At 35.4% G+C, this 24,627-nt stretch overlaps 1 protein-coding gene across 1 annotated transcript in view; it reads right to left on the minus strand.

The window, feature by feature from the left end:
* VPS13B (vacuolar protein sorting 13 homolog B) overlaps positions 1 to 24,627 on the minus strand; it is a 714,200-nt gene that overhangs the window by 237,317 nt on the left and 452,256 nt on the right. The window lies entirely within an intron of this gene.

Here is a 24,627-nt window from a genome sequence, read left to right on the forward strand (position 1 = left end):
AAGTCACAGAAAAAGTGAAGAGTTTGGGGCTAAAGCAGTAGGAGTTTCCTTTCTATGACCACATTGTATGGGATGGTCCAAGCCAGTTCTTTTCATACCTATTGTTTTATTTATTAATAGTATGCAGTATTATTTCTCAAATTTTTGTGTTCAGATGATAAATTATATGGTCACATACAAAGAGCCCTGGAATGAAATGGGATTTCCTGAGGATTCTAGCCAGCTTCCTCCCAGTACCCTCTCTTTGAGTATTCCTTGTGGTCTGGCCTCAGATATAAAGTAAAAAAGTGAAATGAGGATAATATAAACCTTGAAGAGACACACTTGCGGTGAGATTCGCGGGGAAAAAAGCTTTTGAGAATATTTGCCAACTAACAAAAAAAGTGTAAGAATTAGTCTTCATTTGGGTCTCTCACTAACTCTTATTCTTTTATAAACAAGTGTAAATGTGGTTGAGGTCACAGAGAAATACTCTCAAGAACTTCCGTGGATGAAGCAGTCTGTGTTCATGGGTTACTGACTTTCCCATGGGGCAGGGTCCTATATTCTATGCTCCAACTCTACCTGTGCACATACTCTTCTCCAGTGAAGACCGCATTCCTTAGTACGATGCCATCCTTTTGAGAGAGAAGGAATATCCTTACTCTTGAATGAGAAGTTACAGGTCTAAGGGGTTAAGAAAAAAATGGGGTCACACTATTCCCTTTTGCTACTTGCCTCCCAAACTTAATCAGAACCAAATCTATGAGATGCCAGTAATTCACTTTCTATTCTATTTGTCCTTTCCTAGTCTTACACTTCCTGTACTCTTCAAGGAACAGGAGATGGTTTTTTGATTCCATCTGTTTCAGTGCCCTGATTTTCCTATCAGAGCCAAAGGCATGTATGCAGACAAACAAATACACTTTTATCAATTACTGCAGTGTATTTCATTCACAACAGGGGTCAGGAAACTGTATATTCAATATTTCTAGAAAAACTCTCCACTAATCAAGGAACACTGAATATATTTTAATGTACTTTATTTGAACCTTAAAATCTTTTATTTGAACCTTATTAGTCTGGAAATCTGATCTGTTGTGTTGGCTTGATTACTGCATGTTACTCACAAGACTTCATTTTATTTTAACCAAATGTGCTTATTTTTTCCTGCTATTGTGGTCTTTAGACTTTATTTAAGAAAGGATATTTTAGGAATTGAAGTTTTAAAATACTTTACAAGAACTTGTTTGTTAGTAAGAATTTGCTTGATATGAAAGTTAAATCACAATGAAAAATCTGGTATGTTCAAGATTTTCACTGGAACTAAAATGCTCATTAAAAGTCATGGAAAAATATTACTGCTATTTTTGGCAGTAAAACACAATGATGAAACAAAGCTTCCTTAACAATGTAAAGACAGTGGGACAGTGACTCAAGGCACTGGCAGATATTTTATTTTGATACTTAATGTAGTTCACAGAATACCAGCTGACTTTATTCTTAGGAACACATTTAAAAAATGGCAGTGATGGATTTTCAGGCCTGGTTACACCTACCAGGAAAATGACGCAACCATTATTCACCTCTCCCAGCTATGGTTTTTACTGGCATCTTCTATGAGTTACACTTTGGCACTCTTCTAAACATCATCAGGCCACAAGCTCAGTCTAAATCAAATATTTTTACAAACTAAACAATCCAGTGCTAAAAACTACCCAGGTTACAAAGACCTAATGCTGTTTCCGTTCCAAAGAATGGGCTATTTTATAGGGGAAAAAGTGCTTACTACATTAAAAGGGAAATGGTGCTTTAACCCCAAAAAACTAAGCTGTTCAGAGCATTAAAAAAACAGGATCAAACAGGCACTGGCCACCAAGTGACAGACACAACTGGCTAATGACCTTTTCCAATCTCTGTATCTTATGAGACCACATAATAGATTGCTCAGGTAAGTTAGTTCATCTAGTATTGGGTCAGTTAAGTTAGAGTCATACAAAAAAAAAAAAAATTCTGTTCACAGCCATAACCTACATCCCTAATTCAGGCTTACGTTCTTACAAGTATGAGCCACTATTCACATTATTATTGCAAAAGAAAGAGTCTAAGTATATGTCCTACTGATGATAGGTGAGTGCGATTACCTCTGCATGTGAAGAGTATCTGATTTTCAAAAAGCTGAGGGAATGCAAACAAGCAATGCTGGCAACTGAAACTAATAAAACAGTGAAACTTTCATTTTCCTACATTAAATACAGATACACTAAAGTATATTCTTTGCACCTGCTGCAAGATTTAATTTGAAATTAGTTATACAGTGCCTGGTACTATATATATATATATATATATATATAGACTATATATATATATACACAGACTATATATATAGACTGTATATATATAGTCTGTGTGTATATATATATATAGACATGTTGAAAAATCCTTGTTGAATGAATGAATGCAAAATATCTGGTTCCCATATAAATCTGGGAAAGTGATTTCATGTCAAGTGTTATATAAGTAATATTTCAGAAGCCACAGCAATTACATCATACTTTATTCTTTCCCTTGAAAAACAGAGATCATCAGTCTTTACCTGAGAAGTTTTGCAACTGAACTAACTGTTCAGCTCTACTGATCTCTCTTACCTCTTCTTCTTCTTTTTTTTTTCCCTCTCTTACTTCTATAACTTCTAGTGATTTTTTTTTCACATGGGGCATCATGTTGGTCAACTACTTTCCGAACCAGCCTATGAGCTTCTGCTATGTGCTCAATAATTTTAGGCATGGAGGATGTGTTAGTGAACAAAAAGCCAAATTGAAACAAACCCCCAAAACCTGTTCTTGTGGAGCCTATATTCTAAGAAGTAGAAGTAATAAATACAATAAAGTCATATAGTATGTTGGTGAGTTATAGATGGTATGAGGAAAAGAGCAGTCAGGGGACACCATGATTTCTAAGGAAGGATAGCAATTTTTAAAAGGGTAGTAGTCATGCTAGGCCTCATTAAGAAGGAGACATTTGAGCAAGCGGCTGCTGCTAACGGTTCCCACAGAGGCCTGGTGGTGGGAATCATGCCAGGCATACTCCAGAAACAGCCAGGGGGCCAGTGTGGCTGGAGGAGAGTAAGCAGTGGAGAGGGCATTAGGAGAGGAGGTCAGAGACTAATGGAGGGGCCAGATGGTACAGTACCTGGAAAGTCATTGTTGTAAAGGCTTTAAGTTTTCTCTGAGAGAAACAGGAGCCAGAGAATAAAGCTTTTGAGGGGACAACAGGATCATTTAGCTCAAGTTTTAAAAGGACCCCTGGCTGTGGTTTTGAGAATACGAGGCAGGGAGAATAGAATGCAAAAAAGGAGATGAATCAGGAAGCTACCTACTGAGTAATCTAGGTGACACGTGATGGCTTAGACCAGGACAAAACAGCAAAGGTGGTAAGAAGTAGAATTCTGGGCATACGTTGAAGGTAGAGCCCATAGGATTTCCTGACACATTAGATATGATGTATAATAGAAAAAGAGATGAGTATGACTTCATAAATTTTGGCTTTAGCAACTGGAAAAATGGGAGTTGTCAATGACTGATATGAAAAAAGACTATGGGTGGAGTAGGTCTGAAGGAAGAGAGAGATCAGGAGTTCCATTTTGAACATATTAACCTCATACAGTGAAATGCCACAATCCTCACATTACCATCCCAGTTCATTCTCCTCATCATGCATTTATTTGTAGATTAAAAAGAAGTCTATGGCCTTTTATATTTTTAGGCCTTCTAGCTAGAATTGTATTGGAAACCTTATATATCTTTTATTCATTAGAACCAACATTTCTCTCACTGCAGTAGCTGGAAATTCTAGTCTACCAATTAGAAATGAAGAGAAGTTCCTGCTTGTCTTTCACTTACCAAAACAAATGTGTTCATAGCTTGTTGTCTCCTAGATTCAAGAACAATTTGGACAAGATGAAATGCCTCTAGAATTAGAATCTGAGGATTGATAGGTCAAACTTTGGTCTTTCACTTAGCTGTGATGAGACCTTAACATCTTTGGATCTCACTGATGATACATAAAATAAAGAATACACCTACTTTATAGGATGGTGTGAAATTCTGTAAGTGAAAGAGTTCTATGCATTGTAAAAAATTATATCAGTGTTAGATTTCACACATGACTTTTCTACTGTTTTTGCTCATTCATTTATTCACTCACGCATCCCTCCATCTTACAAAAAGGAATGAAGGTAGATGGAAGTTCTTGGAATGATCTCTTAACAAACTGGTGAAAGATTTCTGAGCAACTTTCTGGGTGTTTTTTCACCCTTTTCACCCTATGCTCTTCTAAGGGCTGCTTAGATAAGTTACCTTAATGATTTATCTAATGTAGGACTGATTCTTTTACAATGAATTCTGTAACCAAACATCCACATGAAAATGAAAGGACAACAAAGCCCTGGTAAAATAACAGCAGGTAGCCTGATAAAATAGAAACAGAAATGAAAAGTGGGCCATGTTACACATTATTGGAAGAGTCAACTGGACTGAGCAAAGTCAGAGCAAAGCAAATTCTTCAGAAGACCTGTGAAAGACAAGAACAATGATACATGGCAGGAGAGGAAGGAGTGGGGTTAATGTCAAGGTCTTGGCCCTGACTATTGTCAATTTATTTTGTAGGAACTTTGGCCTGCCCTTGATGGCCTTTTATTCTTATTTATGGAGAAGAGACAGTATGCAAGTAATCTTACTCAAACATATGATCATATGGAGAGAGACTGGGAATTTTGCTGACAAAAGAGGGTAGGTGCCCAGTTTTGGAAGGTGAAGGTTTCTTACGAATCTTAATGAGTTAGCTGTTCTGTTGAACAGATTCCTGTGTTATTAAACAAAATTGTGGTAAATACTCTCAAGCTTTAACAACTTTTCCCTAACTGGAGGGGTCTGTGATGAGGATCCTTTAGTAATTCTTTCTGCACTATGTTCTCAGACACAATTTTACTAGGGAATTCTTCATTTAGTTACTGATGGGGGTGTATTCTGACATAAGGTGTGAACCCTTTCAAGGCGGGGAAGATTATAGTCATCCTTGTAACCACAGAGCCGCTGGAACATACATTATAGAGAGTTAATAAAAGTCATTTTTCCTGATTCTCCTTCTATTCTCCCACTTCTTTACTTCTGAAAGGCTAACTCCAGAGCTCTTGTAGGAGTGAGATCTTATATATACTTCATTAACCCTTTGTGTCATGGGCTGCTCACAAAACATCATTAATGAATGCCAAGCAATTTCAAGACAGGAAACCCAGAATTTCAGGCCAAACATTTCCTTATAAAGAAATGAAGTGCTTGGGATATAAGGCAACAGTATCATTCTGGCAATTAACCTGAATGGTCATTTAGATTACACTTTGCTGTTTTGGGAAGAGGAATTTTGGCTTGGTATTTCTGAGTGACCCTTAGTGTTTTTTATTGCAACGCTGTGATTCCTGTAAATTCATTATTCTCAATATGTCACCATGAAAATATTCAAACATGCAAAAAGATGAAATAATTTTATAGTAAGCATCTGTATATCTACAACCTAGATTCTCTAAGGAACATTTTTTTGTTGTTCACTTGTTTTTTGTTGTTGTTGTTGTTCACTTGTTTTAATAGCTATCTAGGGATGGAATGGGTCTCAGCAGAAAGAAAAAGGTACTTTTATAAACTGGTTATTTATAATTTTGCAAATCAACAAAATTTTAATAATTATACCTTTATTGAGTTCTTATGTGGTAAGTCCTATACCTACATTATTTTTAATCCCTACAAAACTCTTCTAGGGAAGCCGAGGCGTACAGAGTTAAGGAACATGGCTAAGTGCCATAGCAGCTCTCTGAAAGCTAGAGTTAAACCCAAACTAATAGTCTTTAATATTCCATACTGATCCTAAAAGCCAAAAGAGGAAACAAAACAAAACAAAACAAAACAACTGAGGCAGACATTATTGGTTACCTGTCCATCATCCTAGTTTAATTTCCCCTAGTCTAAGAGAAATCTAATTTTTCACCTCCCAAACACCAACCTCACCTCCAGTTTTCAGGAGTGCAACAAGTCCCTTTCCTGTGATTGGTTCGGAAATACAGGCTGAAGCTATTCAGACAGGGTACTTCCTAAATCACAGGGCTTGTTTCAGGAATGGGCATGTGACCCAATTTGGTCTAATAATTCATGGGAAGAAGTTTCCTCAGGACCTCTGGGGAAAACCTTCCTCACCCCTACAGAGAGCTTTGGGAAACAACTAGATGCATGGAAGTACAGATACAACTATTATAGCTATAGTGTGACTATGAGGAGAACAGTCTAAGAATGAAGCTGAGAGTGTAGCAGAGGAAGTCAAGAGATAGGAAACTGTATTAGAGGGAGATAACCCTCAGGTGTACTCTAGGTCTGAAGTCCAAGTTATAAAAGCCAATAAATTTACTTACTGTGTAATATTTTTGGTTTTTCTGTTATTTGTGGTCATAGACATCATAGCTGATTGGGAAAATCAGTCAGAAGAATGATACTTTAAAACAAAATTAATAACAACAAAAAAAACTAAACAGCTAAAAGAGAACACAGTTAAGGATTATATTCACTGAGTTGGGGAAGCTGAGGTTAGTAAGTACTCTGCAACTTCATTCCGGGGTTGGAGTTAGCAGCAGCAACAGCAGTTTCCTGAGGCTGTTCATGCACAGAACTCCCAGGCCCTCCTTAAACAACAGTCCTTATATTTCTATCAAAGATTATAAAGTACTGAATTCTTGCCAGGTTAAAAGCCTGGATGAGTTCTCGCCAGCAGTACCCCACCCAGAGACAACCACTTTGTAACCAAATCCCAACACTTTCCCTTCCTCTCTTAAGAATTTAATTAAACTATTTTGAGTTTATCTTTGTGTATGGTGTTAAGAGAATGGTCGAGTTTCATTCTTCTACATATAGCTGTCCAGTTTTCCCAGCACCATTTATTGAAGAGACTGTCTTTTTTCTACTGTATTTTTTTCCTGTTTTGTCGAAGATTAATTGACCATAGAGTTGAGGGTCCATATCTGGGCTCTCTACTCTGTTCCACTGGTCTATGTGTCTGTTTTTATGCCAGTACCATGCTGTCTTGGTGATCACAGCTTTGTAATAAAGCTTGAAATCAGGTAACATGATGCCCCCGTTTTATTTTTGTTTTTCAACATTTCCTTAGCGATTCGGGGTCTCTTCTGATTCCACACAAATTTTTGGATTATTTGTTCCAGCTCTTTGAAGAATACCGGTGGAATTTAATCAGAATGGCATTAAAAATATAGTTTGCTCTAGGCAGTATAGACATTTTAACAATGTTTATTCTATCGATCCAAGAGCATGGAATGGTCTTCCATCTTTTTGTGTCTTCTTCAATTTCCTTCATGAGTGTTCTGTAGTTCCTCAAGTACAGACCCTTTACCTCTTTGGTTAGGTTTATTCCCAGGTATCTTATGGTTCGTGGTGCTATAGTAAATGGAATTGATTCTCTAATTTCCCTTTCTGTATTTTCATTGTTAATGTATAAGAAAGCACTGATTTCTGCACATTGACTATGTGTCCTGCCACGTTGCTGAATTGCTGTATGAGTTCTAGTAGTTTCGGGGTGGAGTCTTTTGGGTTTTCCATATAAAGAATCATGTTATCTGCGAATAGAGAGAGTTTGACTTCTTCATTGCCAATTTGGATACCTTTTATTTCTCTTTGTTGTCTGATTGCTGTAGCTAGGACTTCTAATACTATGTTGAACAAGAGTGGTGAAAGTGGGCATCCTTGTCTTGTTCCTGATCTCAACGGGAAGGCTGCAAGCTTTTTCCCATTGAGGATGATATTTGCTTGGATAAAAGACCTCAACGTAAAAAAAAAAAAAAAAAAAACCCTCAACGTGAGACAGGATTCCATCAGAATCCTGGAGGAGAACATAGGCAGTAACCTCTTTAATATCAGCCACAGCAACTTCTTTCAAGATACGTCTCCAAAGACAAAGGAACCTCTTTAATATCAGCCACAGCAACTTCTTTCAAGATACGTCTCCAAAGACAAAGGAAGCAAAAGCGAAAATAAACTTTTGGGACTTCATCAAAATCAAAAGCTTCTGCACAGCAAAGGAAACAGTCAAGAAAACAAAGAGGCAACCCACAGAATGGGAGAAAATATTTGCAAATGACAGTACAGACAAAAGGTTGATATCCAGGATCTATAATGAACTCCTCAAACTCAACACGCACAAAACAGGCAATCATATCAAAAAATGGGCAGAAGATATGAACAGACACTTCTCCAATCAAGACATACAAATGGCTATCAGACATATGAAAAAATGTTCATCAGCACTAGCCCTCAGGGAGATTCAAATTAAAACCACATTGAGATATCACCTTACACCAGTTAGAAATGCCAAAATTAACAAGACAGGAAACAACATGTGTTGGAGGGGATGTGGAGAAAGGGGAACCCTCTTACACTGTTGGTGGGAATGCAAGTTGGTGCAGCCTCTTTGGAGAACAGTGTGGAGATTCCTCAAGAAATTAAAAACAGAACTTCCCTATGACCCTGCAATTGCACTCCTGGGTATTTACCCCAAAGATACAGATGTTGTGAAAAGAAGGGCCATCTGTACCCCAATGTTTATAGCAACAATGGCCACAGTGGCCAAATTATGGAAAGAACCAAGATGCCCTTCAATGGATGAATGGATAAGGAAGATGTGGCCCATATACACTAGGGGGTATTATGCCTCCATCAGAAAGGACGATACCCAACTTTTGTAGCAACATGGACGGGACTCGAAGAGATTATGCTGAGTGAAATAAGTCAAGCAGAGAGAGTCAATTATTATATGGTTTCACTTACTTGTGGAGCATAACAAATAGCATGGAAGACATGGGGAGTTAGAGAGGAGAAGGGAGTAGGGGTAAATTGGAAGGGGAGGTGAATCATGAGAGACTATGAACTCTGAAAAACAATCTGAGGGGTTTGAAGTGGCGGGGTCAGGGGAGGTTGGGGTACCAGGTGGTGGGTATTAGAGAGGGCCCGGATTGCATGGAGCACCGGGTGTGGTGAAAAAATAATGAATACTGTTATGCTGAAAATAAATAAATTAATATAAAAAAAAGAATTTAATTAAACTAGAAGTCAGCAGACCCAAGTTCTAGTACTAGCTCTACTGGACTACCCTTGACATCTGCCTTTCTAGGGTATAGTTTCCAAACCTGAAAATCCATGGGATTGCTCTACATAGCAAAGGATTGCAGATTCATGAAAAACACATGTAAGGAATGATTAAGGAAATACAGTATGCTTGCTACTGCACACTGGCATGAGTTTTCTTTTTTTTTTAATAAGTCACTATTAAACAAGAAATAATGCTAAAATAATTGCCAAAATGTCACAGAGAGAATTTAATATTAATATTAAAGCTAGTATTTATTATTTTAGAAAGCAAAGTGTAGCTTACTAAGATGCCTACTTTTTTGGAAAAACAGGGTATAAAAAATTAACACATGCAATAGCTCAGAGATCATGGATCAGTAGCCAGGGCTGTATATATAGTTGGTAGCCAACAAAAGTGGGAGAAGAGAGGGAATGGACAACACATTTCTTCTGCTTAACAATTTAGTTGGAGCTGGGGCTGGCACTATTTATTCACTTGGCCTTCTTAAGACAATAAAGCCTAGAAATGACAGTAGAAAAGTTGTTTATAAATCTTTCAGTGTGATGGATGTCTAAGGACAGGCTCATGTTGTCCTCTTGTTTCTTATAAGAGTTATACTCAACTCAATCCAGAGCAAGCTATGTATGAATAAAAAATATAGGTTATACTATTTCAAAGCAATGTTATTTGTAGGTATCTCAGACAATCACCCTCCATTTCTAATCTTAAAGTAGATCAAACAAATATGTGAGGAATTATTTTTGAAATACAGAGAGATACAATTCTTAGCTCCAAATTAATTCACCCATCTGAGTTGTTAAATCTTACGATTTTCAATTGCTTTTTGTGTCTGTTGAAATTATTTTAAAAATTAACTTATCAGAATAATATTATACTACTTTGCTTATAGTCAAGAACCTTGTAAGAATACACTTTGATTCCTCCTATGTCAGCTTTTGTACATTGTACAAAAATGTAATAATCAATTCTGTAATATACTGAATAGAATGTAACGTATTATCCCTTCCATATGTGTTATAAACCCCTACTACACTGTTATTATTTTATTTTATTTATTTTAGCTTCAGTCAGTTGTCACTGAGAGAGACTTCTAAAGTGAGGGGAAAGTAAAGGAAGGAATAGACAGCAATATCATAATAGTAGGGGACTTTGACACTTTGACACTTACTTACATCAATGGACTAGATCATCTAAATAGAAAATCAATGAGGAACAGCATCTTTGAGCAACAGACTAAATCAAATGAACTTAACAGATATATACAGAGCATTCCATCTAAAAACATCAGGAAGGGGTGCCTGGGTGCTCAGCTGGTTAAGTGTCTGACTCCTGATTTTGCTTCAGATCATAATCTCAGGGTTGTGAAATCGAGCTCTGTACTGGATATGAAGCCTAATTAAGATTATTTCTCTCCCTCTGCACCCCCTACTCTAAAAGAACAAAAACAAAAACAAAAACAAAGTGAAAGAAACAAATAAGTGAATGCTAAACAGTAAGCTACAAAACCACCAAATGGGGGCGCCTGGGTGGCTCAGTGGGTTGAAGCCTCTGCCTTTGGCTCGGGTCATGATCCCGGGGTCCTGGGATTGAGTCCCGCGTCGGGCTTTCTGCTCGGCAGGGACCCTGCTTCCTCCTCTCTCTCTGCCTGCCTCTCTGCCTACTTGTGATCTTTGTCTGTCAAATAAATAAATAAATAAAATCTTTAAAAAAAAAAAAAAACCACCAAATGGTCAAACATGAAACCAAAGAGGAAATTTAAAAGCAACTTAGAGACAAATGGAAATGGAAATACAATAGTTGAAAATCTTTGGGATGCAGCAAAAGCAGTTTCCAAAAGGAAAGTTCACAGTCACCTGAAGAAACAAGAAAAATCTCAAATACGATATAACCTTATACCTAAAGAAGCTAGAAAAAGAAGAACAATATGAGTAGAAGGAAGGAAATAATAAAGGTCAGAGCAAAAATAAATGACATAGAGACCAAAAAGACAATAGAAAAGATCAGTGAAAGGAACAGCTGATTCTTTGAAAACATAAACAAAAATGATAAAACTTAAGCCAGAATCATCAAGAAGAAAAGAGAGAAGATTCAAATAAAATCAGAAATGAAAAGAAGTTACAACCAACACCACAGAACTACAAAGGATTATGAGATCACTACAAAAAATTGTATGTTAAAAATTGGATAATCTGAAGAACTGGATAAATTCCTAGAAATATACAATCTTTCAAAACTGAATCAGGAAGAAATAGAAAATCTAAACAAACTGATTATTAATAATGTCATAGAATTGGTAATTGAAAAACTCCCAACAAACAAAAGTCCAGGACCAGAAGGCTTCACAGGTAAATTCTACCAAACATTTAAAGAAGAGCTAATACCCATCCTTTTCAACCTGCTCCAAAAACTGAAGACAAATGAATCCTTCCAAAATCATTAAGAGGTCAGCACCACCCGGATACCAAAACCAGACCAAAAACAAAAAACAAAAAACAAAACAAAACAAAAAAACTACAAAAAAAAAAAAAAAGAAAAAGAAAATTATAAGCCAATATCCCTGATTAACACAGATGCAAAAATCCTCAATAAAATATTAGCAAGCCGGGTTCAATACATTAAGAGGATCATCCATCAGGATCAAGTGTAATTTTTTTTTTTTTCCCAGGGATGCAAGGATGGTTTAATATCTGCAAACAAATCAAGTGATAACTTGCATGAAGAAAATGAAAGATAAAAATCATATAATCATCTCATTAGATGTAGAAAAAGCATTTGACAAAATTCAACATCTAGTCATGATAAAAACTTACAACAATGTGGATTTAGAAGGAACATATTGCAACAAAGGTCATTATGAAAAATCCCACAGCTAAGAATATACTTAATGGTGAAAAGCTAAAAGGTCTTTCTTTAAGATCAGGGAGACAAAGATACCCACTCCTGTCACTTTTATTCAAGATAGTACCAGAAAGAACCAAGATGCCCTTCAACGGACGAATGGATAAGAAAGATGTGGTCCATATACACTATGGAGTATTATGCCTCCATCAGAAAGGATGAATACCCAACTTTTGTAGCAACATGGACGGGACTGGAAGAGATTATGCTGAGTGAAATAAGTCAAGCAGAGAGAGTCAATTATCATATGGTTTCACTTATTTGTGGAGCATAACAAATAGCATGGAGGATAAGGGGTGTTAGAGAGGAGAAGGGAGTAGGGGTAAATTGGAAGGGGAGGTGAATCATGAGAGACTATGGTCTCTGAAAAACAATCTGAGGGGTTTGAAGTGACGGGGGTGTGGGAGGTTGGGGTACCAGGTGGTGGGTATTATAGAGGTCACGGATTGCATGGAGCACTGGGTGTGGTGAAAAAATAATGAATACTGTTTTTCTGAAAAAAAAAAATTAATTAAAAAAAAGATAGTACTAGAAGTCCTAGCCACAGCACCACAGCAATTAGACCAAAAAAAAAAAAAAAAAAAAAAAAAAAAAAGGAACCATATGTTAACTATAACTTTATTTTAAATAAAGATATAAAATAAAATAGAATAAAGTAAAAGGCATCCAGATTGTGAAGTATCCCATGCAGAAGCAGTAAAACTGCTACTATTTACAAATGATGTCATACTATATATAAACAACCCCTAAACACTCCATCAAAAATCTATTAGAACTAATAAATGAATTCAGTAAAGTTCCAGGATACATAATTAATATATGAAAATTGGTTGCATTTCTATACACTAAAAACAAGGTAGCAGAAAGAGAAATTAAGAAAATAATGCCACTTACACCTGTACCCCTGGGGATAAAAATATATGTTTATAAAAAATAAAAAATTTAAAAAAAAGAAAGAAAATAATGCCACTTACAATTGAGTTAAATAGAATGAAATACCCAAGGATAAATTTAACCAAAGAGGTGAAAGGCCTGTACTCTGAAAATTATAAGAAATTTAATGAAAGAAATTGAAGACAATCCAAAAAATGGAAACACATATCATGTCCATGGACTGGAAAGTTAGTATTATTAAAATGTCCACACTACTTAAAATAATCTATAGAGATTCAATGTAATCTCTCTCAAAATATCAATGGCACTTTTCACAGAACTAGAACAAATAGTTCTAAAATTTGTGTGGAACCACAAAAGACCCTAAGTAGTCAAAGCAATCTTGAGAAAGGACAAACTGAACGTAACGTATTACAATCCCAGGTTTCAGGTTATGCTCCCAATCTGTAGCAACAGAACAATATGGAACAAGCACAAAATTAGACAAATAGATCAATGAAGCAGAATAGAGAGCCCAGAAATAAACCCACACTTACATGGTCATTTAATCTATGACAATGAAGGCAAGAAGACACAATGGGGGCAATGGGGGAAAGAAAATTCCTTCATTTAATGGTGTTAGAAAAACAGGAGAGCTAGATGCAAGAGAATGAAGCGGGACCACCTTCTTATACCATATACAAAAAGAAACTCAAAATGGATTAAATACAAGACTTGAAACCATTAGACTCCTAAAAGAAAACAGTCATACCTTGAACATTAGCCTTAAATATTTTTCTGAATCTGTCTCCTCAGATAAGAGAAACACAGCAAAACTAAGCAATTGGTACTATATCAAACTAAATAGCTTTTGCACTGTGAAGGAAACCATCCATAAACCAAAAAGGCAACTTATGGATTGGGAAAAGATAAGGGATTAATACCCCCCAAATATTAAAAAAAAAAAAGTCACTTAACTCAATAGCAAAAATTCTACAAACAATCCAGTTTAGTAATGGATAGAGAAACTAAACAGACATTTTCCCAAGTGGCCTGAAGACACTTGAAAAGGTACTCAAAATCACTAATCATTAGGGAAATGCAAATCATAACCACAATGAGATATCACCTCACAGTCAGAAAGGCTAGCTATCAATAAAAGAAATAATAAGTGTTGGCAAGAAAAGAAATAATAAGTGTTGGCAAGGACGTTGGTGGGAATATAAATTGGTGCAGCCATTGTGGAAAACAGTATGGGGGTTCCTCAAAAAGTTAAAGACAGAAATACCATGAGACCAGTAATTCCACTTCTGGGGTATTTCCTGGATGAAAACAAAAACACTAATTTGAAAAGATATACATGCATACCTATATTTATTGCAGCATTATTTACAATAGCCAAGATAGGAAAGCAAACTTAAATGTCCATTGATAGATGAATGGATAAATAAGATGTGCTATATATAAAATAATGAAATATTACTCAGCCATAGGAAGAATGAAATCTTGCATTTGTGATAATATGGGTAAATCTAGAAGTGAAATAAGTCATAAAGAAAAAGAAATACCACATAATTTCACTTATATGTGGAATCTAAAGAACAAAACAAATGAACAAACAAGACAGAAATAGACTTACAAATGCAGAGAACAAACTGGTCCTTTTCAGAGGGGAGAGGGATAGGGGATGGGTAAAACAGGTGAAAGGGATTAGGATGTATAAAATTCAAATTATAAAATAAATAAGTCAGAAGGATTAAAAGTACAGCATAAGGTACAATAACACTGTAAAAACTTTCTTTAGTGATAGATGGTAACCACATTTTCATGGTAAGCATTTTGTTATGTATGTAACTATCAAATTACTGTTGTACACCTGAAACTAACATAATATTGTATAACAAGCATACTTCCATTTTTAAAAAGTGACAGAAAAAAGCCTTTTACAGTTACTCACATAATTATATCCAATGATTTCATTCTTTTGTGTAGAGGCAGATATCTACCTATTATCATTTTCCATTTGTCTAAAGAAGTCCCCTTAACATTCCTTGTTATGTGGGTCTCCTGGTGATGAATTATTTCAGCTTTAGTATTTCTGAGAGAAATTATGATTTTTTCTCAGGTTTTAAAATATATTTTTTCTGGATACAGAATTTTAGGTTGACATGTTTTGTTTTCCTGTATTTCAAAGATGCTATTCCACTCTCTTTTGGTTTGCATTTCCAACAAGTCTGCTGGCATTATAATTTTTATGTCTTTCCTCCACTTTGGCTTCTGCAAAGACTGTTTCTTTTTCATAGCAGTTTTGTTTTTCAAGTTTTTATTTAAATTCTAGTTCATTAACATATAGTGTAATACTGGTTTTGGGTATTGAATAAAATAAAATAAAATAAAATAAAATAAAATAAAATTCCACAGGCTGCTGGATCTCAGCATCCAAGCGGCATATTCACTCTTCCTCTCCCCAAAATAGAGCAGAAATTAGCTTTTAGATCAAATAAGGTAAAATATCACAGCAATTCAACATTGGTTGATAAGAATTACCTGGGACACATTAAACTACTGATTCCTGTGACCTTCTCTAAATGTACTGAATCAGAATTTCTAGAGATACTTAAATAGTTTTCATGAGCACCCCTGGTGATTATCATCATGTTTAGAAAATATCCATTTACACACATTTGTATATATGTAACATATTATATAACATATGTTAGCATCAATAAAAAAAACATGAACAATAAAAAACTAAAAAGAAGCTGGACCTTCAGAATGAATCAGAATAATAATATTCCAAAAATAATCAACGAATTCTAGACCTGAAAGAGGTTTTAATTTCATTTACTCCCACTCACTTGCCCCAACTCTCCCATTTTACACTGGAGGAAACTAAAGCCCACAATGCACAAATAACTTGACCAAGATTCTACCATTAGTGGCATGCCAAAGCAAATTTTACAGCAATTTCTCTGACACTTGTTTCAGATTTATTTCCATAATATCACAGTGTGTAAGTTTCAATTCAGTTTAGATTTTCAGAAAAGTCCAAAGGAAATTTAGTAAATTATCAAATATAAATCATTAAAACACATTTAAGTATGCAGTTTTCCTTATTAAAGAAATAAACTCTTTAAAAAAAACTTGTAGATTACCCTACGGTAGCAAATTCTAGCAGTCACAAATACTACAACACCTGAAGGTTATCTACTAAGAACTGAACCTAATTTTTTAATCACATAATATCATCTAGGCTTCACAATAATATTAAGAATTAAGGAGTATTAGTCCAAATTTACAGATGAGGAAAGAGGCTCAGGGAAATAAAAAGTATGTCTACCTTTCAAAGACATTAAATGGTAGTGCTAGAATTTGAACCCAGCTTTTCTGAGCATTCTATGCTTTTTGTATATGCTATGTGTATCACTGCATTTAGAAGATGACTAACAATAATAGTTACTAATATAATGTTCAATTATTTCAGTGAGACAAAGGCAAATTTCAATAGATTTGAAAAATGTCCTGACAATGATTTTTGCAGCAAAATTTTACAATGAAACTTGGTAAAAGGCATCTGCCTTCTTTTCTACATTATCACTTTAGTATGATACAAAATAAAATAAATTTATATTTAATCCAAATAATGAAAGCATAAAATTCCATCTTAAATAATCAAATAATGTAGAGCTATTTTTAAAAAACATTTTTAAAGATTTTATTTATATATTTGACACAGAAAGAGAGATCACAAGTAGGCAGAGCAGCAGGCAGAGAGAGAGGGGAAGCAGGCTCCCTGCTGAGCAGCCAGCCAGATGCAGGGCTCAATCCCAGGACCCTGAGATCATGACCTGAGCCAAAGGCTTAACCCACTGAGCCACCCAGGTGCCCCTATAGAGCTATTTTTAAATGATCTGGATCAAGTCCAAATCCCCATGTCACACTCAGATTAAAATCACCACAACCCATGAAACTTCCTTCTCATAGAGAAATCCTTTTAAAAGAGTAACAATTTAAACTAAGATAAAAGATTTTTTATGCAGTTATTTTTCTCTAGTGAAATCAAATTAGTCTACGCAGGCTACAAGTAATATCTTAGTGTATATCTATGTATCCCTGAATTTGTCATTTAGTTTATTTTTTATTTAATTGAGGAGCAGTAGAAATTAAGTAAATACTAAGAAGCTCCCACTCCCATAAAGAAAAACCAATACTTTTGGGGGGTCTTTGTCTCTAGGACCCAAAATGGCTTGTTCAGAGTATCTACACTTTGATAGGGTGCCAACATATTAAAATAAACTGTACCTATCCAGCTTTACATTTATAGAACCTATCATGCAGGTTCTGAAGTGCTTGCACATCTATGATTCTTTACCACCAAAAACTATGAAAGCATGAAAACATCTACACCTTTCACTTATGCTCTAGGCTCCCAATCAGTCCATTTAATAAAACATATTAAGCACTTGGTACATAAAAGGAATTATGCTGTCTTCTGCTTGAAGTGCAGAGTGAAGTAGAGATGCTGCTGACAGCATTTTCAGTCTTGTTGAACGAAGCAGATGATGAGCAAATGGACAGATGAATAAGAATGTAAACAAGTTAAACAAACAAATAATAAATACTGCTGTATGTTTCTTAAAAATACTCTTAGTTTGTTAAGATGAGAACACTGATTTTAAAAAACATGAGTTTAGGGGCGCCTGGGTGGCTCAGTGGGTTAAGCCGCTGCCTTCGGCTCAGGTCATGATCTCAGGGTCCTGGGATTGAGTCCCGCATCGGGCTCTCTGCTCAGCAGGGAGCCTGCTTCCCTTCCTCTCTCTCTGCCTGCCTCTCCATCTGCTTGTGATTTCTCTCTGTCAAATAAATAAATAAAATCTTTAAAAACAACAACAACAACAAAAAAGAAAACATGAGTTTATAAGCCATTATTGGCCTGGCACTATCTGAGGCGCCAGCAAATGCTGAGCTGAATAAGATCATTACCAAAAAATTGAAGATTGGGTCTTTATCCTATAGAAATAAATGCAAGGTGTAACAGACAGTGCTATACATTTTGGGACCTTCAAAGATCAAATCAGACTTTGAGCCTTCCTTCAAAAAAGGCTGCAGGGTAGTAAATACCTCCTTCACTAAAAATAATTGCAAACAGGTATGAAAAGAGATTTAAGAAGTAAACATTAAAAAATATAAGAGTGGTTCATGTAGAAACTGGAGGGATCTGGGAGTATAAGTAACATTTAAACTTGGCCTTGAAGTCTAGATAAGATGGCAAACACCTTAGATTTAGGAGGAGAGGTAGAAAAAGTCAAATAAATACAGGATAAAGGAATGATGATAGGAAAATCAGGAGTATGTTCAGGGATCAGGAGGTACAACAGGTTGACTACCCACATTTGAGCGAGACTTTGTGTTGAGGCTGTTATGCTCATGGAAAGACACTGAGCATCCCTGCCATGAACACTCTAAATGCTGATTGTGGATCCTCAGAAATCCTGACAACCTCAAGTGTTTCCAACATCTGTATCCTCACCCAGATGAAAAGTACACAGATTTCTGTGTAAAAAAGATAAAACAAGAGAGAGAAGTTAGAGCCTTGAGTTTTAGGCTGAGATCTTATTTAATTCAAGAGGCAAAGGGAAAGAATTGAAGGTTTTTGAATAAAGGAGTGCTATGACCCTAAATAAACTTTAGGATGATTACTCCTGGCTGCTCTGTATATTGGGCTGCCTAAAATGAGACAGAAAGCAGAGTCAAGAAGTTATTTAATATTGTAGCACAGTGGTAAGGGTGATATGGCTGGAGATGAGGTATGCCACAGGAGACTTCATTGAAAAAGCAATGTGTTCAAGAAAAATTCTTTGTACACAGAAATTCTCAGTAAATGACCATGTCTATAACAGTAATAATAATGAAACAGGCTCTTATTGCTATAGGTAATATCATTTAGCACCATGAGCACTTCTTGTGCAAGGAATTTTGCTTTCTCATTTATCCTCACAAAGTCCCCAAAGACCCAAAACATTTGTGACCCTCAAAAAGTTATGAAATGCTAAGAACTACTCTTATTCCCATTTTATAGATGAAGAAATTGAAGAAGTTAAGAAACGCCCTAAAGCCAGCATCAGGAACTTAGATTGTTAGCCTGGTGGCAAAGGTCGCAAGTATTTTAGACATATAATTTGGGTTGGAGTCCTGGTTTCATCACTTACTAATTATATAGTCTTGGGGGAAAAAAAAATGACCTGGATCAAGTCCAAATCCAGATCATAGCTAATAAATAAATCAGTTTCCCCTTTGAAAAACTGAAATAAAACTATATTTTATGGGGTTATAGAGAGAATGGAGATAATGCTTATACAGCACTTAACATACTTGGCATTTAATAAGTACACAAAGAATGACTATCATCATCACCACCATCTTTACCATTTTGAGTCCTCAGATATGAACTCCTAAAATTCTTACACATTAATTTCTCCTACATCTATATTTTTTATGAAAAAATTATATCATATCCATTTTATGAGAATATTATTTCTGGAAAGAAAACAAATTATTTTTTAAGTTTATAGAAAGGCTAGGATTCGGGTGCCTGGGTGGCTCAGTGGGTTAAAGCCTCTGCCTTTGGCTCATGTCATGATCCCGGAGTTCTGGGATCGAGCCCCGCATCGGGCTCTCTGCTCAGCGGGGAGCCTGCTTCCTGCTCTCTGTCTCTCTCTCTGCCTGCCTCTCTGCCTGCTTGTGATTTCTGTCAAATAAATAAATAAAATCTTTAGAAAAAAAAAAAAAAAAGAAAGGCTAGGATTCTTTCCAGTTCATTTCACTAGTGTTAAAAATAGAAAAGTCAGATTATGTTAAAGAACTGATTTAAAAAATAAAAGGCAAAATACCTACCACAAAGTAATCCCTGCTCTTACAAAGACGACTGTTAATAAGACTACTTAAGAGTGAAAAGGCTGTTTTAAGGTAAATAAATATATGCCAGAGGTTATCAAACTCAAAGTTGTGGGACTTTTGTTTATTTATTCTTAGTACTAGCTGCATGTAGCCAACATAGCTATTGGAGAACTAAATGAGATAAGGCAGTAAGTAACATGGATCGTACATGGCATATATGGTACATACTACGCATTGCTATCATCATCATCACTACTGATAACATGTGATTCTTGAGAATTTTAAGACACATACATTTGCACTTTGAAAGTCTTCCCAATAGTATCATTTCTGCCAAAAACTACATCACAAATAAAGCACTGACAAAAATCAGATTTCAACCAGCTAATTAATATACTATCTATATACAATTTATTTGATATTTATATTTTATAAAGAAAATTAATAGATTTTTAAAAGTATATATATATTTTAAATTTATTTGACAGACAGAGATCATAAGCAGGCAGAGAGGCAGGCAGAGAGAGAGGGGGAAGCAGGCTCCCCGCTGAGCACAGAACCTGATGCAGGGCTCGATCCCAGGACTCTGAGATCATGACTCGAGCCAAAGGCAGAGGCTCAACCCTCTGAGCCACCCAGGTGCCTGAAAACTTATAGATTTTTATATAACTAATCCATTCAGCTTATTGTAAAATTCACGTATATTTGCAGCAATTAGAAGCTTTTTACGTAAAGGTACATCTCATTCATTTTTTTTAATTAAAAATTTTTTTATTGCTGTATAGTTGACATACAATGTCACAGTGATTTCAGATGTACCACTTAGGGACTCAAGAACTCTCTATGTTATGCTATTTCCACAAGTGTAGCTACCATCTGTCACCATACAACACTATCTGAGAGAAGTAAAACTTCATTATATGCAGATGACATGATACTATATATAGAAAACCATAAAGACTCCACCAAAAAGAAAAACCTACTAGAACTAATAAATGAATTCAGTAAAGCTACAGGGCACAAAATTAATACAAAGAATACAGAAAGAGAAACTAAGAAAACAATCCCATTAACAATTGCATCAAAAGAATAAACTACTTAGGAATAAACTTAACCAAGGAGTTGAAAGACCTTTATTCTGATGAAAGAAACTGAAGATAACACAAACACATGAAAAGATATACTATGCTCATGGATTGGAAGAATTTATATTGTTATTGTTAAAATGTCCATACGACCAAAGCAAACCTAGAAATTCAACGCAACCTCTATCAAAATACCAACAGTATTTTTCACAGAACTAGAATGAATGATCCTAAAATTTGTATAGAACCACAGAAGACCCCCAAAGAGCCAAAGCAATCTAGAGAAAGAACAAAGCTGGAAATATTACAGATTTCAAGATATACTACAAAGCTACAGTAATCAAAACAGGAGAGTATTGGCACAAAAACAGACACATAGATCAATGAAACAGAATACAGAGCCCAGGAATAAACACACACTTATATTTCATTCTTAAAATATTTCTTTAATCTGTTTAAATCAATTAATTTCCCATAGAACACTGCTTAGAGGAATTTAGCTTGAGAATGTTGGGATGTCAGCATAATTCATATGTAATTTCTAATCTAAAAATATTTTTTCCAGCTTTCTTAAGATATAATTGACATATAACACAGTATAAGTTTAAGCTGTACAACATGATGATTTGATACACATATCATTGTGAAATGATTACCACAGTAATCATTTCCAAATCTATCACCTCATACAGTCATCATTATTTTTTTGTGGTGAGAACATTTAAGATCTACTCTCCTAGCATACTTTCAAGTATACAATATTGTTAACCATAGTTCACCATGCTGTACAAGAGATCTCTAGAGCTTATTCATCCGATAACTAGAACCTGGTACCCTTTGACCACCATGACCTATTTTCCTCAGTCCGTTTCTAAGAGTATTCACGTGATCACCATCGAAGCCTGAAAGACGATTACCTGAAGATTATTCAATAAGACAAATGAGGCAATTTAAGCCTAAGCTTCCAACTTTTACTAAGGCATCATATTGTTTCATATAGGTTTTCCAGTAAAGTAGCCTATAAAAGCTAAAGCACTGGAGTTATGAATTAGAATGCTTGAATTTCAACTTAAAATGTACAGCAAGCTCATTGGCCCACCTTAGACAAATAAATAAAAACTGATCTCCAATGCTATCTCATTTTAAAATGAGAGTGAAGATTATTTACTTACTAAATGTGGTTCTGATAGGAAAAGAAAACAATAGTATATTCCAAAGTCACAAAAATTTATTTGTTCCTACTTAAAATGACTATGACTTTTCATTAATCTTAACATTTCTGAAAAATATCCTTTTTGTGGGACACCTGGGTGGCTCAGTTGGTTGGACGACTGCCTTCGGCTCAGGTCATGATCCCGGACTCCCGGGATCGAGTCCCGCATCAGGCTCCCAGCTCCATGGGGAGTCTGCTTCGCCTCTGACCTTCTCCTCGCTCATGCTCTCTCTCACTGTCTCTCTCTCAAATAAATAAATAAAATCTTAAAAAAAAATATCCTTTTTGTGTGTGAGTTTTTTTTTTTTTTTTTTTTGATAAAGAGAAACAGAGATAAAAAGTTTGGTGTTTGAGCAGCAGTTCTCAAATTGTGGTCCACAAATCCTTCAAGGTCCCCGAGACACTATCAAAGAATCCTTAAAGTCAAAACTAATTTTGTAATAATACCAAGACATATCCATCTTTTCTGCTATGTTGACATTTGCACTGATAATGCAAAAGCAATGGTGAGTGCCTTACCAAGAATCAAGGCAGTAGTAGCAAAAGGAGATAGTTCTTCACTATAAAATTCTAGTACAGAATGAATTAAATAAGTTTCATGTAAAAATGTTGTTGATGAAGCAGTAAAAATTATTTATTAAATCCTAGCCAATGAACAGATATTTTTTAATCTCTGGTGTGATGAAATGGGCAGTGTGCATCAAGCGCTGCTGCTACATACCAAAGAACGACAGCTGTCTTGAGGGAAAGCAGATGTGCAACTGAGTTGCAAGCGATAGTAGCTGACTCCTGAAAACACCTTTCTAATTGAAAGTGACTGACAAAACTATGGTTTTTATCATTGCCAATGAAGATTATCTATTGTTTTCCTTGAAGTAATAATTCATTTTAGAGAAAATGTTTGTGAAATACCCAATTCTGAATATTTAAACTTTCAAGCAAAAATTAGCATTGTAGAAAACTTATATTTGCTCTCATGAATCTGACACTTCCCGGTACTTAGACTTTTCTAATGAGGGGACTGGTCAAAATATCAACAAATGTGAATTTTGATGGCATGTAATAAAATGTGTCAACTTTTGGAAGATCTGCATAACCAAGTAAACAAATATTTTCCAAATGAATGATGGTAGAAAATCATGCATGGAAGGTACTAAAGTCAACTGTAAGATAACAGAATATGAAAAGCCCATTCTTATGGCTTCACATTTCATATGTAGCTAATCTTTTAAGAAACTGCCACAATTAAACATAGAGTTACCATGTGATCCAGCAATTCCACTTATAGGTATATTCTCAAGACTAATGAAAATATGTATCTACACAAGACATCCTTGTGAATATTTATAGCAGCACTATTATAAACAGCCCCAAAATGGAAACTCACCAAAGGTCCACCAACTGAATAATGGATTTAAAAATGTGGTAAACCTCTATACAATGGAATATTTGGCAATAAAAAGAAATGAAGCATCTAATAAAAAGAAAACAAAAGGATATCGACATGTGAAGTAAAAGGAGTTAGCCATAAAAAACACATTTGATACAATTCCATGTATATGAAATGTCCAAAATTGATAAATCCATAGATAAAGAAAGTAGATTAGTGGTTGCCTGGGCTGGGGAGAATGGGAGAATTGGGGGATCATGGTTAAGGGATATAGGGTTTCATTTTGGGGTGACGAAAATGGTTGAAAATTGTGATGGCTGCACAACTTTGAATATATTAAGAGCCACAGAACTGCACACTTAAAATGGGTTAATTTTATGGTATGTGGATTATATCTCAAAAAAAACCCTTAAAAATATAATGTCAATAAAGTAGATAAAACGGGAAACTACCATATCTCAAGTTTTACTGTAGTAACAAAGAATACCTACAATTATCTTAAAGGTTGTTAAAATACTCCCTCTTCTGATTCCATAATCAAGACAATGCCAGAAATCATTTTTGTTTTGGACAATGTGATTTTAATAAAAATTTTTATTTTAAGTTAGGGACAAACTGCTACAACAGCACTGACACTAACCTCCAAATTCAAACTGGACATACAATAAACAATTTCTCACAGTTTTCTCTGTATCATGTCTTCTCCCAACAGACACATTTAGACTTTTTCTTATGTTGACTCTGGAGAAGATGCCTGGGTTTGGATGAGTTTGGTAGCTCACTGTTGGCTTTTTGAGTCAGTGAAACTAAGTCATTGGACATGATCATCAAGTGAAAAGAAGGTTGAAATCATACCCCAATGTGGTATGTTAGGCAGAAAGCTGTTCTCCTGAAGATGCCTACATCCTAAACCCCAGAATCTGAATATGTTACCAAATATGGCAAAAGAGATTTTGCAGAAGTGATTAAGGTTACAGATCCTGAAATGGGGAGGTTATGTTAGATAATCTGGGTGGGCCTGATCTAATCACGCAAGTCCTTAAAAGCTGAGAACTGTTCTTTGCTGTGATTAGAGAGAGAGATGCAATGGTAAA

This window comes from Mustela nivalis, assembly GCF_964662115.1.
Source record: "Mustela nivalis genome assembly, chromosome: 2".
Lineage (NCBI taxonomy): Eukaryota > Metazoa > Chordata > Mammalia > Carnivora > Mustelidae > Mustela > Mustela nivalis.